The 12,508-nt window shown below is 32.1% G+C and overlaps 1 long non-coding RNA gene across 1 annotated transcript; it reads left to right on the forward strand.

Annotated features, from left to right (window-relative positions):
* Window positions 1-403: 403 nt before the first annotated feature.
* On the forward strand, window positions 404-4,946 carry LOC145323283 (uncharacterized). The gene is made up of 3 exons (XR_013880910.1): window positions 404-656; window positions 3,077-3,261; window positions 3,747-4,946. It is a non-coding gene; the product is annotated as an uncharacterized LOC145323283 (long non-coding RNA).
* The last annotated feature ends 7,562 nt before the right edge of the window (window positions 4,947-12,508 follow it).

Below are 12,508 nucleotides of genomic sequence, written 5' to 3' on the forward strand. Positions count from 1 at the left end.
TCTGTTACCAGCAATCTAAGTTTCTGACTAAGATAAAGTTATAATTTTGCGTCTAGGCAACGTAATTTAATATTGTAATTTATTTTATAAGCAATGGAAATTTTTTTAAATTTTCATTGTAGATAAAATGTAATTTTTAAATGCCTAGAACTTTTTTGTTATTTTTTTAAAGAATCCACCTCAGCTTGAGTTGAAAGTAAACAATACTATTGTCTGCTAATAATGTTCCTTTTAAGATTTGACGAAAGATCGGGTCAGAAGCGTAATCTAGATATAGTATGTCTATTGTGTAGAAAGAATGTTATGGTCAATGATACAGCGTGTGAAAGGTAATTACATAAAGGCACTTTCTCTAGGCCAAGCAACAAAGAACCGGATTATTTTGTCTGCAGATTTTCTTTTCAGTATTGTGATCTACCTCTCAGCTTTTATATGCTTATTTTACAGTGATCTTGGTAAAATGAACTTTTATGAAATATTTATACTCACAATAATGAAGATCACACATGACAAGTGGCAGAAGGTTACTAAATCTTGTGGATTTTTATTTAAGTTTATAGTAGGTGTGATTCTTCCTATCATTGATGTTATCACAGATATCAATTTTTCGATTGGAAGTTTTCTATATGGACATGAAAGATATGGATTTATTTCAGGTAGAATTATGATAACTATTTGATAAGAATATATTCAAGATAATATAGTTTTAGTGGCTTATCATGCAAAGGCCACAAAGACATCTATGGAAGGTGGCAAAGATATTATGAATGCGACATAGAAAAAAATGTGGTCTCCCAAAAATAATATATTCTAAAGATTGTGGTCTTATTACATTCATTGTAATAATACAACTTTATAAATAACTAGTGGCTTTAGCCCCAGCCTCTAGGAGCTTCGCCCCAGGACGTGTTGGGAAGTCTCCACCCCCCCCCCCCCACTAAATTGTTGTTCTAATGCGTGTATTTATTTGATACTCTTTTTTAAAAGCGAAGCTTTTCTATAATTAGGGTCGGTCCGTCCGTACGTCCGTATGTCCGAACGTCCGTACGTCCGTCCGTAACGGATAACTTTTTTCGTTAATTTAGACATGTTAGAATTGTCCTATCGATTTCAAATTTTGCATGGTGATTCCTTTAGTAGTTACACTGTTAAAAATAATTTTTTTATTTAGTATCAATTGATACTCTGGAGAGTATTGGAACCGTAAGTACGCTACAACTATATAATTAATATATAACACTATGTAGTACTATATAACACAATAATTATTACTATACAGAACCCATACATTTTTTTAGTATCGATTGATACGCTCTAGAATACTGGAAAATACGGTACAGAAATGTTTATTAAAATAGTACTATTTGATAGACTCTAGTGTACTGGAAAATACGCTGTAGAAATGTTTTTTAATTTAGTACTATTTCATACGCTGTAGCGTATCAGACAATACGCAAGAGAATGGTTTATTAAAATAGTAACTATTCATACGTTCTAGGGTACGAATCCGTACTGTAAAGAATAATTGAAACAGACACCATTGGTGCATACCTCTCATGGAAGTATTTCTGCTTGGTCGCTTTAGACAAAGATGAAATGTTACTATTTATGCTCAGATTTATAGTTTTGATTTTTGTAATTATGACTGACCATAGTTTTTATTTTTAAGGATCATGTTTAGTCCTAAACATCTTTAAAGTCATTTTTTTTACTAAATTTACATTTAAATTAATGTTTTATTGCTCTGCTTGGTATGTTTGTTGATATAACAAAATGTATATGTACATATAATAATCATATAATATAAACTGATCTTTCATCCAAAGTAAAACAGTTTCATACTCTACAGAGTATCAAAAATTATGATAGAGGATATCAAAAATTGCAAAGGGGAGTATTAAAAACTTACTTCTACCGTATTGAATATTATTCCAAAGAGCGTATTGGATAATACTATACAGACAAATACATTATTTAGTACTACATGTTACTCCATAGAACACTAAGTATTGCTCAATACAGTATTGGAATCTTCCTTGTATTGTAATAAGGTTTTTTTCCTATAACGTACGGATTGATACTATACATTAATGTGAAGAATATATAGTATTATCTGATGCTAAAAAAAAAAATTATTTTTAACAGTGTAGGTACGATTTAGAAAGCGTAGCAACTCTATAATCACTACCAAAATGTCCGTGCGTCCATTTTAAACATGTTGATTTTTTTTACTTTTTAAATAGTTTTTTTCGTTAATTTAGGCATGTTAGAATTGTCCTATCGATTTCAAATTTTGCATGGTGATTCCTGTAACAGTTAGGTACGAGTTAGAAAGCGTAGCAACTTTATAATCATTACCAGAATGTCCGTACGTCCATTTTAAACATGTTGATTTTTTTACATTTTAACAACAAATTTGTATGTGACCTAATTATCCGATTGGTCTGATTTTTGGTATACTGATTCCTGGGACAACAAAGTACAACATTATAAGCGAAGCAACTCTATAATCAAGTCCTAAAAATGTAAGTTTGTCCATAATCATTATCCTGTATCAAGCAGTTTTTCAACAAATTTACTTACAATTTTGCTTTGACTCTTATACATTCGCATTCTGATTATTCAGTTCTGACATTATACAAGTGTTAATGTCCGTTTGTCCTACCCTTTCAGAGCTTCGCTTTTATGGATGTTGTCATCCTTGTTTAGACAACTTTAACATCACATAAACTTTATATTTTTACTTAGTACCTATTTGTGAAAACTATACAACGCATACAAGTACCAAAATTTAACTATTACAAAAAGTTCCATCATAGTTTTTTTGGTAAAGCATATCTTTTCATCCAGCATCACCCCAAGGTGTAATAGGGGTTTTACCATCCCCCTTATTTGTTTTTGCTTTAAAAACAAGAACAAAATTGGGTGTATTGGATTCTTGGGTGGCTTGTGGGTGTGCCTTGCTTCAAGATTAAAACCACTGCACCGTAGGACCAATAGCTACATTCTCTGACGGACAGACATCATTCTACTTTGTAATATATATAGCAGTTGATATCATAAAGCTTTTAATAAGTGCTTGTACTGTTCCTACCCATCTTGTTCAGCCTGATCAAAACTGCTAGGAATCCTACCACCAGGTGGATACTCAAAGAATATGGCAAGTGCCTGCTGTGCCAGATTCTAGTTCCCTACTATGCGCTAAAGAGTTTGAGAAATCCTGAAGATACACATCTGAAAGCTCAGCTTTGGCATTTTAAGGTAAAAAATATCATTATGGGTTGAAAAATTCTTACCTTTGATAGGAACAGAGAAAAGATGTTCTTGTAGCTAGTATTGATATTTTGTTACACTAGACGGCTGGATTACTTTGACTTTTAGCTTTAAGGTCAGGTATTAGGTATATGTAATTTATCATGTTCAACCCTAAAGTCCTAAAATGTAAATAACCACGAAAAGGCAGATTCATGACAGCTAAGATGGAATGTAGTAGGATATCAACCTTCGTGTCTAAAGCTGAATTTCTCAGTAACCGCTAACCCCATTTGACTGTGCTTTACAGGAAATATAACTACTAGTCCTTTGGTGGTTTTAAGTTATTTTCTGGGGGTTGGGACACCTCCTTTCTGACAAAAATCGTCCCTTACCAAAAAAACATTTCTATTTGAAAAAAAAATAAAAAAAACCTTCTCCTGTAGAGTAATATATAAGTCGATTAAATTATATTAATTTGGAAATGATTATAGGTTGAAGAAATCACAGGGGAAAGTCTGTTCCAACTACACCTGCAACTATTCAAAATACTTAATGACGGTTTTAATGAGTGGATAAGTATTTTTACCAACATCTATACAGACATATTTAGTATTTGTATTTCAATTATTAGCATTCTTTATGGGTTTGCAAGTTTTAATTTATTCCAATTATATCAAAACAAACAAATTTCTCCTTTAAAAGTTATAAAGCATGCTTTTTGTAACATTTTACATTATTCTGCTTTAATTGTAGTCAATCTGTATAGTGTAATATGTCTTATTTTTTATTTGATAGATAAAGAAAAATTATACTACGATGATAAAATTTCTATAGAAAGATTTATTTTGTTCTCTTGTGTTTATCTTTCAACATTTATTTTTAATGTGATAACTATTACAATTGTAATGATTGTAGACAAACCGTCTTACTGTTGTTTTAACTTGGAAAGTTTCAAAAACATTATTGTAGAAGTTACACATGATGTTAGTGGTTTTATTAATCCGATAATTCTAATACATAAAAATAAAGATGGAAAAGTTACTAACAAGAAGATATTGCAAATTCGTAGAAATTCCGCAATAACTCTTTTTTGTTTTTCCATTGGTATGATTATAGTTTTCGCCATTACTTTATCAATATCCATCACTAATACATATCGGATATATCTGTTTGGTACAAAAAATGAAAAATTTGAATTGCCAAAAAGATCTGGTCTTTTCTTTTCTTATTTTACATCATTTGGGCTACTTGGAGCTATAATTGGATTTGCAGAACTAACTTCACCTAATATGAGGACATTTATTGCTTATCATGCCTATGAAAATGTGGATGATATTGAAGACACGCCAGAGAATTTGAACTTTGATTGAATGTCAAGGTGTAACAGGTGATTATCAAAGACTTTATGTAAAATATTCTAATAGTGATTTATTGGTCATAATGTAAAAAAAGGGTTGATGTTGATTGTTATTTATTTTGTAAGCTCCTTATAGTGCCTATAAAAAAAATTACGTCATACAATACAAATGACCAATGATAGGCCAATAATACACAGACTAAATTACCAATGGCAGGCAAGTATACTTTTTAATTGAGCAATGATACCAGTATAGACACTATAAAAAGCTTCTTATTTTTGATCACGAACTGTCTTAATTATAATTTTATGTAAATAAACCTAAATATGTTTACTGCCTTTCAAATTTTAATCACAATTTTTATATGTGAATCTACTCTGTAAGTGTTTGTACCTGTCTGTATTAATCTTTGTGGTTTCTTTTAAAGAGTACAGGACAACCTCCTTATTTTCAAATCAATTGAAAAAGGGGGAAGGGGTAGTTTTTTGATGAATCAGGGCACTGTAAGAATAGGCCCCATTGGGTAAGCGTCCCCAAATGGATTAGAGTAACAAAACAACGACCCCCCTTGTTTTTTTTTTTTAGATAACGGTAGGAGGGATTCGGGAATATGTGACTTAGACTATAAAAGTTTTTTTTAATTTTTAATCAATATAATAGATTTGAAATCTGCATAAAATTTTAAGGATTTTTTATAAAATTAGTTTTTTATATAATTCTTTATTTAAAGGCGCAAATACAAATTAAGTTAAATAATTTTGAGATCTGTGATTGGTGGATTGAAAACTATCTGCGCTCTGATTGGAGAAGCTTAAGTGACGTACATCATTCAACCAATTAGAGCGTAGGTAGTTTCCAATCCAGCTATCCTATTGGTCGAAATTTATTAACTTAAATCGTATTTGCGCCTTTAAATAAAGAATTATATAAAAAACGAATTTTATAAAAAAAAACCTTAAAATTTTATGCAGATTTCAAATCTATTATATTGATTAAAAATCTTTCCAACTTTTATAGTCTAATGTGACTGTTTAATGTTTTTTCCTCAGCAGGTAAAATGATAGAAAGTGGATATACTATTCTAAGCTTTAGGACAAAGTAGCCTCCTAAGGAAAATAGTCTCCACTGTTAATAAAGGTCATAGCCGCAGCGCTCGGCCCTCTGGCTTACCTAGCCGCGGGCGCTCAGCCCCCTAGCCTATAACGTAACCTAACCTAACCAAAAAATTTTAAAAACATTATTGAAAATTGTAAAAACAATATTAAAAATTGTAAAAATCTATCAACCACTTTTTGCAAAATCCACGAAATTCTAAACCACCTATGTATTTTTTTATGATATTTTTTTAAATAAATGTTCTTCGGCTAACATAGGTTAGGTTAGGTTATAGGTTAGGGGGCCGAGCGCTGCGCCCATATTGGAGATTATTTTTCTTAGGAAGCTACTTTTCTTAAGTAAATGTCCTGAAGCTACTTTGTCCTGAAGCTACTTTGTCCTGAAGCTACTTTGTCCAAAGCTACTTTGTCCGAAGCTACTTTGTCCAAGGTCCTAAGTTTCATATGGACAGTGAGTGTTACTCTACGACTTGTTTTATATGCTCTTTTCTTTTCTTACTTAAAAAAATTTATCAGCTTTCCCTCTTATAGATGTTGTCATCCTTGTTCGACAATAACATATAAAAATGATATTAAACAATCATAAAAGTTTTAGCTAAAATTTGCAACCATTTAAAAAGTACATTTATTGTAAAATCTTTAAGATGGCAAGGAGGAGAAATCACATCTGCTCGAAGTCGGTTCGATGCTAGGCTCAAATTTCGGCACAACACCGCGTCACAACTAAAGATATTAAAATTGTTCCTATTTCTTTTAAGTCAGGTGCATGACATCAATATTTAGGGCAAAAAAATGCCTTGGCCCAGAACAGGTTCAACTTATTGCCATGTACTAAATGTGCTTAGGACTAATAGCTAAAGATCGTGCAATCAAAGGGTTAATTGTATGTAGGATATTGCCGCGTTATCATGCACTTCATTAGGAAATTTATTTCAGAGATACACAAAAAAGACCCAGTGGTCTATCCCGACCTCGAGATATTTACATGAATCTTCATGCATGATTTTAAATCCATAGGATCATTCTAACAACGGACGTACACAGTCACACCTTAAATGTAGAAAGGCCTTGCTTTATAAGAATATTAAGCTAGCTGAGTCTAGAATTGGTGGAATTTGTTCCACTGGCAAGAAATTTGGGTTTTTTGATAACTTGTTTACCCCATCCCTTATCCTCCTTCCCCACTTTTGCTTTCATTACAAAATTCTTCCATCCAATCTTAACAACGCTACTTAATAATATAGCTCACCAAATTTAAACATGAGCTGACGTTAAAATCGGAAATACATATCATTCATTATGAAAATAACATATCCAAGTGCGTCTGTCGATAAAAAGAGAAAGACGCAGTCACTCATTTAGCTCTATATTTTAAATTTTAAGTATAAAAATATCGTTTTCGGCTATTCCTTGTCCGATTTAGGCTTTTAATTATATCCTGTCCGAGACAAATTTAGATCCGTTGACTAATCAAAAATCGTTTCAGTTAGAGGTGTACCCAACGTCTCATTTTATTGCTACCCAAAGTCTTATAACTACGTTGCAATTATATAAGAAACCCTAATTTAAGTTTAACAAAAGGAGTATACTACACATTTAAATCACGCCCCCAATGCGTGGTTTAGTTTGGCACTAGTTTGTTAGCAACCCTAGAATTATCTTGAATCTTATTTTATTGTCTACTCATTATGTACACTCTTTAGGCCAGTTTTTCCTTAATTAGTATCCTTGTATAAAATAGGTGTGTCTGTCTGTGTGTGTGTGTGTAGCCGCTGGACCGAATGGGTTCTTCTTTACTTTTTAATTTAACTTCCTTAACCAGTTAGGGAGTTGAATCCATTTTTATAGAAGCAGAAATATAATCTATGATTATGGTTTGGACCCTCTTAAACTGTAATCTACCCTTCCACTTTCCCCTCTCTTGGTGAAGATATCTTCAACACCGATACGATTTTTGAAATGTAAGATTCCACTTTCCCCTCTCTTGGTGAAGATATCTTCAACGCCGATACGATTTTTTAAATGTAAGATTCTACTTTCCCTTCTCTTGGTGAAGATATCTTCAACGCCGATACGATTTTTGAAATGTAAGATTCCACTTTCCCCTCTCTTGGTGAAGATATCTTCAACGCCGATACGATTTTTGAAATTTAAGATTCCACTTTTGCCTCTCTTGGTGAAGATATCTTCAACAAGAGAGACTAAAGTGGAATCTTATATTTCAAAATTCGTATCGGCGTTGAAGATATCTTCACCAAGAGAGGGGAAAGTGGAAGGGTAGATTACAGTTTTAGAGGGTCCAAACCATAATCATAGATTATATTTCTGCTTCTATAAAAATGGATTCAACTCCCTAACTGTTAACAGATGTACAATCTGGAACCTTCTTTTGCCATTTATCATTGACCTCTTGAATAGCAGACAACAAAAATACATTTAACTTTACTTTCTTTGCTAAGCTGTTAAAAACTTAAACTGCTGTAAAAGAAATAATGGTTTTTCAACTATTTGGGATACTTTTCTAAAAGGCAATTGCCTTTGAAAATATTTTATCTCGTATTCCCACCCCCTCCCACAAATATAGTGACATAAAATTACATGCTCGTGTCATCTTAATCAGGAATCTTAAGGGATAAGACAATGTTCCACTATTTATTGCATATCTCCAATTTTTTAAACAGAAAGACCCCAAAACTATCAATCAAACCATCAAAACAATGTATTATTTTGGGTCCAGAATAATTTATACCCCCTTCATCCTGATTATTTGGTTTTAAAAATGGCGTTTCGCATGAAGATTAGGCACAACTGAGGATTTTTAACAAATAAATAAAGCGTTTCTACTCTACTTTTTAAAAATAACTATCTGAGCTCCTTAACTATGGATGTTCTTATTCTAGTTGTTATCTAGTATAGGATCTTAATGTTTCCAAGGTGCAAGGTTTCATAAGCAAAATTTCATCCACTTTAAATGGGTTAATTACCCCCCTCCCCTATGTAATTTTTTTTTAAATATAGAAAGTCAACAACGTTACATTCACAAAGTACAACATAAAAACGTTACCATTTTAGTAATTATTTAGATGTTAATATTGATTTCTGAAAGGGTTGGAGTTTCTAGATACAATTTACCCACGCATAGTTGTTTTCTTCCTGAAACCTTTAAAAAGCTTTAATGCTTCATTGTAAAGAAGAAAATCTGTGCAAAATTCGTTGTTAGGGGGGGGGGCATTCCTTATCCCATCCTTCCCCTCCCCCTAGAGTTCCTTGCTGTATACGCTAGTATCTACTCTTTTCTGATAATGATATTTTTAAAGTACAGTATGACCCTCGAAAAAGTATTTTTTAGCATCTGCAGCCCTTATTTCTCAATGAATTATTAAAAAATGTATATGTCCTTGTTCTCTATAGAATTCCACATAAGTAGATATAAAAATTTTAATTTTAACTCCATTAACTCCGGAGATTTTTAGAGCTAAAGTTTTGAAAAAGTGACTGAGAAAAAGAATTTTTTTTTTGTTTTTGGATGGTTATATTATGTTTTTCTGGCAACTGAGTTATAATACAAAAAGAAAAACAAGTTAACTAATTATTTCCTTTTTTTTCCACCAAAAAATATCCATTTTATATGGCAAAAAATACTACTGAATAAATTGATTATTTGCAAATTTTAGGTTATTTATTTACCCTTATTTATGAAAAGGATTAATTATGACAGTTGCTCCGCCCCCTTTTCTGACATCTCAATCATTTAATAGGGGGTTAATTAAGTTTTTTAGACTAAAAAATCATTATGTTCTAATTTTATTTTCTTTATAACTTTTTTGTTATTAAAGTTAGGATTATGAAACAAAAACAATTTTCCTGCTATATTCATAAAGATTTATTTTGTTTTTTAATCTAAAACAAATTTGCCTAATAAGTAAGTTTTTCAAAATATCATTAAACTAAAAAGACTCAATTAATATGTTTTAAAAAAATGCTTTTTACTCAAAGCCTAAATTTTTATTTCATTTTTGTATAAAGTTTCTGCTAGTAACAAAAATAAAAGGACTTCTACCTTAATTTTGCTAAAGAAAGTCGTTTCATGTTAAAGTTACTTTTTCCTCAGTCACTTTTTCAAAACTTTAGCTCTAAAAATCTCCGGTGTTAATGGAGGTAAAAAAAATATTTTTATATTTACATATGTGGAAATATATAGAGAACAAGGACATGTACATTTTTTAATAATTCATTGAGAAATAAGGGCTGCAGATGCTAAAAAATACTTTTTTGAGGGTCATATTGTATAATAGCACTAAAAATTATTGTAAGGGGGGGGGGTTGTATAATAGCAGAAATAGGAAATTGATGGTTTTCATTTTAAACATCTTATGATGCAATAGCGTACTATGATAAAACAGTAAATAATAAATACACACATTTTAATTTTAAATATGTTGCATTTGTCAAAAGTAAAATAAAAAAATTTCAAAACTTGGTTCTTGTACGTCTGTCTGACATCTAATAAAGTTAAGAATATGTAAGTTTAATCAGGGCTAGAAATCTATTTGAATTTTGCTATATCTTTTGGTAATCAAATGAAATTGGAACTATAAACAAACTTTTTGAGAAGAAAAAATATTACTGTTGATTATTTTAGATTTAATTATATGTTGTTTCGTATAGGTAAAACCTCTCCCCCTCCCCTGAAAAAGATGAAGGAAGGGGTTTTCTAGGGTTAATAATGTACTTTCCAGTATGGCTTCGAACCGCAGGATAAGAACCGGTTCTGGGCCGTACTGAGAAATCATGTATTGTTTCGTATTATTGACAATTTTCTAGGAAACTAATTTAAAATCATAAAATTAATATCTGCTTTGTTTGCTTTAGTCTTTGACCTCTCAGGGCCAACAAAACTGGGTATAATCCTATAATTTTTCATTTTTCTATCCGCGGATAGCTGTCTATAATACAATGCGATTAATAACTATTCTATATTTGTTAAGCTGTCCTGATATGGATTTCTTTATTCCTCGTTTTTGTAAAGATACATCTAAAATGTGTAATCCTATAAATTTGTCGGTGTACATTCACTTCCGCACATGTATCACATTGTCAGATTACAATAAACGCATATTAATACAACAGCACACACGTCAGTCAGTCTGTTACGTTATAAGAATATTTTTCTCGTATTCATTCAAATCCGGTGGATAGGAACCGGTTCTCATCCATACGAAAAAACTTTGTCTAGCATCGTATTATATCCAGCTCTCTACGAATATAAAAATGTACAATTATAAGATTAAAAGCAGTTTTTTTAGCCGGTGCCTTCAGCACCTCGGGGCTAAAAAAAACTAGTTTTATTCTTATAAGTGTACATTCTATATCCGCGAAAGCCGTTTATAATACGATGCGAGAAATAACTATTATCGCATCGGCTATTATTTTTACTTTAAGAGTATCCAGAATACAAATTACTTGGTCCGTCGGTCTGTCATTTGTGCCATCTTTTCTTATTTAGGGAAACTGAATATCTGTTCTATAACTCTCTTCATAGACGTCCAGGGGGGGGGGGAAGTGGGGATTATCCCCCCCCTCCCCATAAACGAATTGGAGGGTGCCGTAGGCACCAACAAATTTTTCAATTTACCCCCCCATTTAAAATTTACCCCTACCCCGGTGGTGCCGTAGGCACCTCCAACCATTTAGTAGGGGGTATTTATCCCCCCTAAACAATTTTGGGGGGGTAAATACCCCCCCAAAAACGAATTACCCCCCCTCCAAAAAAAAAAGCTTGGACGCTCCTGACTCACCTTGTCCGTTTGTCCATCCGAGATTTTTTTGGTGCTTCGCTACTTCATCCTTGTTTCATATCAGGGATCTAAAGGGATAAGACAAAGGCCGATAAATTTATGTACATTTCCAATGACGATACAAAAAATTACTCCTTCTGCAGATTAGAATTATTGGTTGAATTGTTTTGACACTCAACTTTATGAACAAACAAATCAAAATTGATTAAAAGTCCCCCAAAGTTGTTAAGCCAACGAATTAATAAACGTTATAATAAAGCATTGTTGACTAGTGTAATAAACAGGACACACATAAAACTGTCCCTAATTTGTATTAATTTTGAGGAACAAGGCTCCAGTGACGTCATATTTTTCTTTCCCGAAAAAGGGAAGGGGGGAAGAAAATCTCTTCAAAAGAGATGGGGAAAACCCCCTTTTTTCCCATCTCTTTTTTCTTCCCCCCTTCCCTTTTTTTCTTTCCCCCTTCCCTTTTTCGGGAAAGAAAAATATGACGTAACTGGAGTCTTGTTCCTCAAAATTAATATAAATTCGGGACAGTTTTCTGTGTGTCAATAAACAGCCCAATGTCCACTTCCTTCATAGGGTGAATTCTTACAAAAACTTTTTTGGCTCACTGCCTCACTAATATAATGAGGCAAAATTATCCCCTTTAAATTTTTAGCGAGCCTAACTAATTTTAGTGAGGCAAAGAATTTTTATGAGGCAAAAGTTTTTTTAAGAATCTACCTCTGGTTTCCAATAGTGTCTTTTAGCGACAATGAAACAATTGTGTGTATGTGTTAATTCGTCCTAATTTGAATTGGTTTAGTCAACAAGTAAAAAAAGTACGATCAATTAAGGTGTGTTAAAAATACAAAACTCGTTTACGCAATATTTCTATAACATATTAAGTGATAGGATGTCTGTAGGTGTCTACGCTTGAAGCAATAAGTTTCCAGAAGGTTTAAAGCTATTGTTAACTCAAAATTTAAAAATAAAAGAC

The sequence above is a fragment of the Acartia tonsa genome, chromosome 6, assembly GCF_053477335.1.
Source record: "Acartia tonsa isolate MP-2025a chromosome 6, ASM5347733v1, whole genome shotgun sequence".
NCBI classification, from domain to species: domain Eukaryota; kingdom Metazoa; phylum Arthropoda; class Copepoda; order Calanoida; family Acartiidae; genus Acartia; species Acartia tonsa.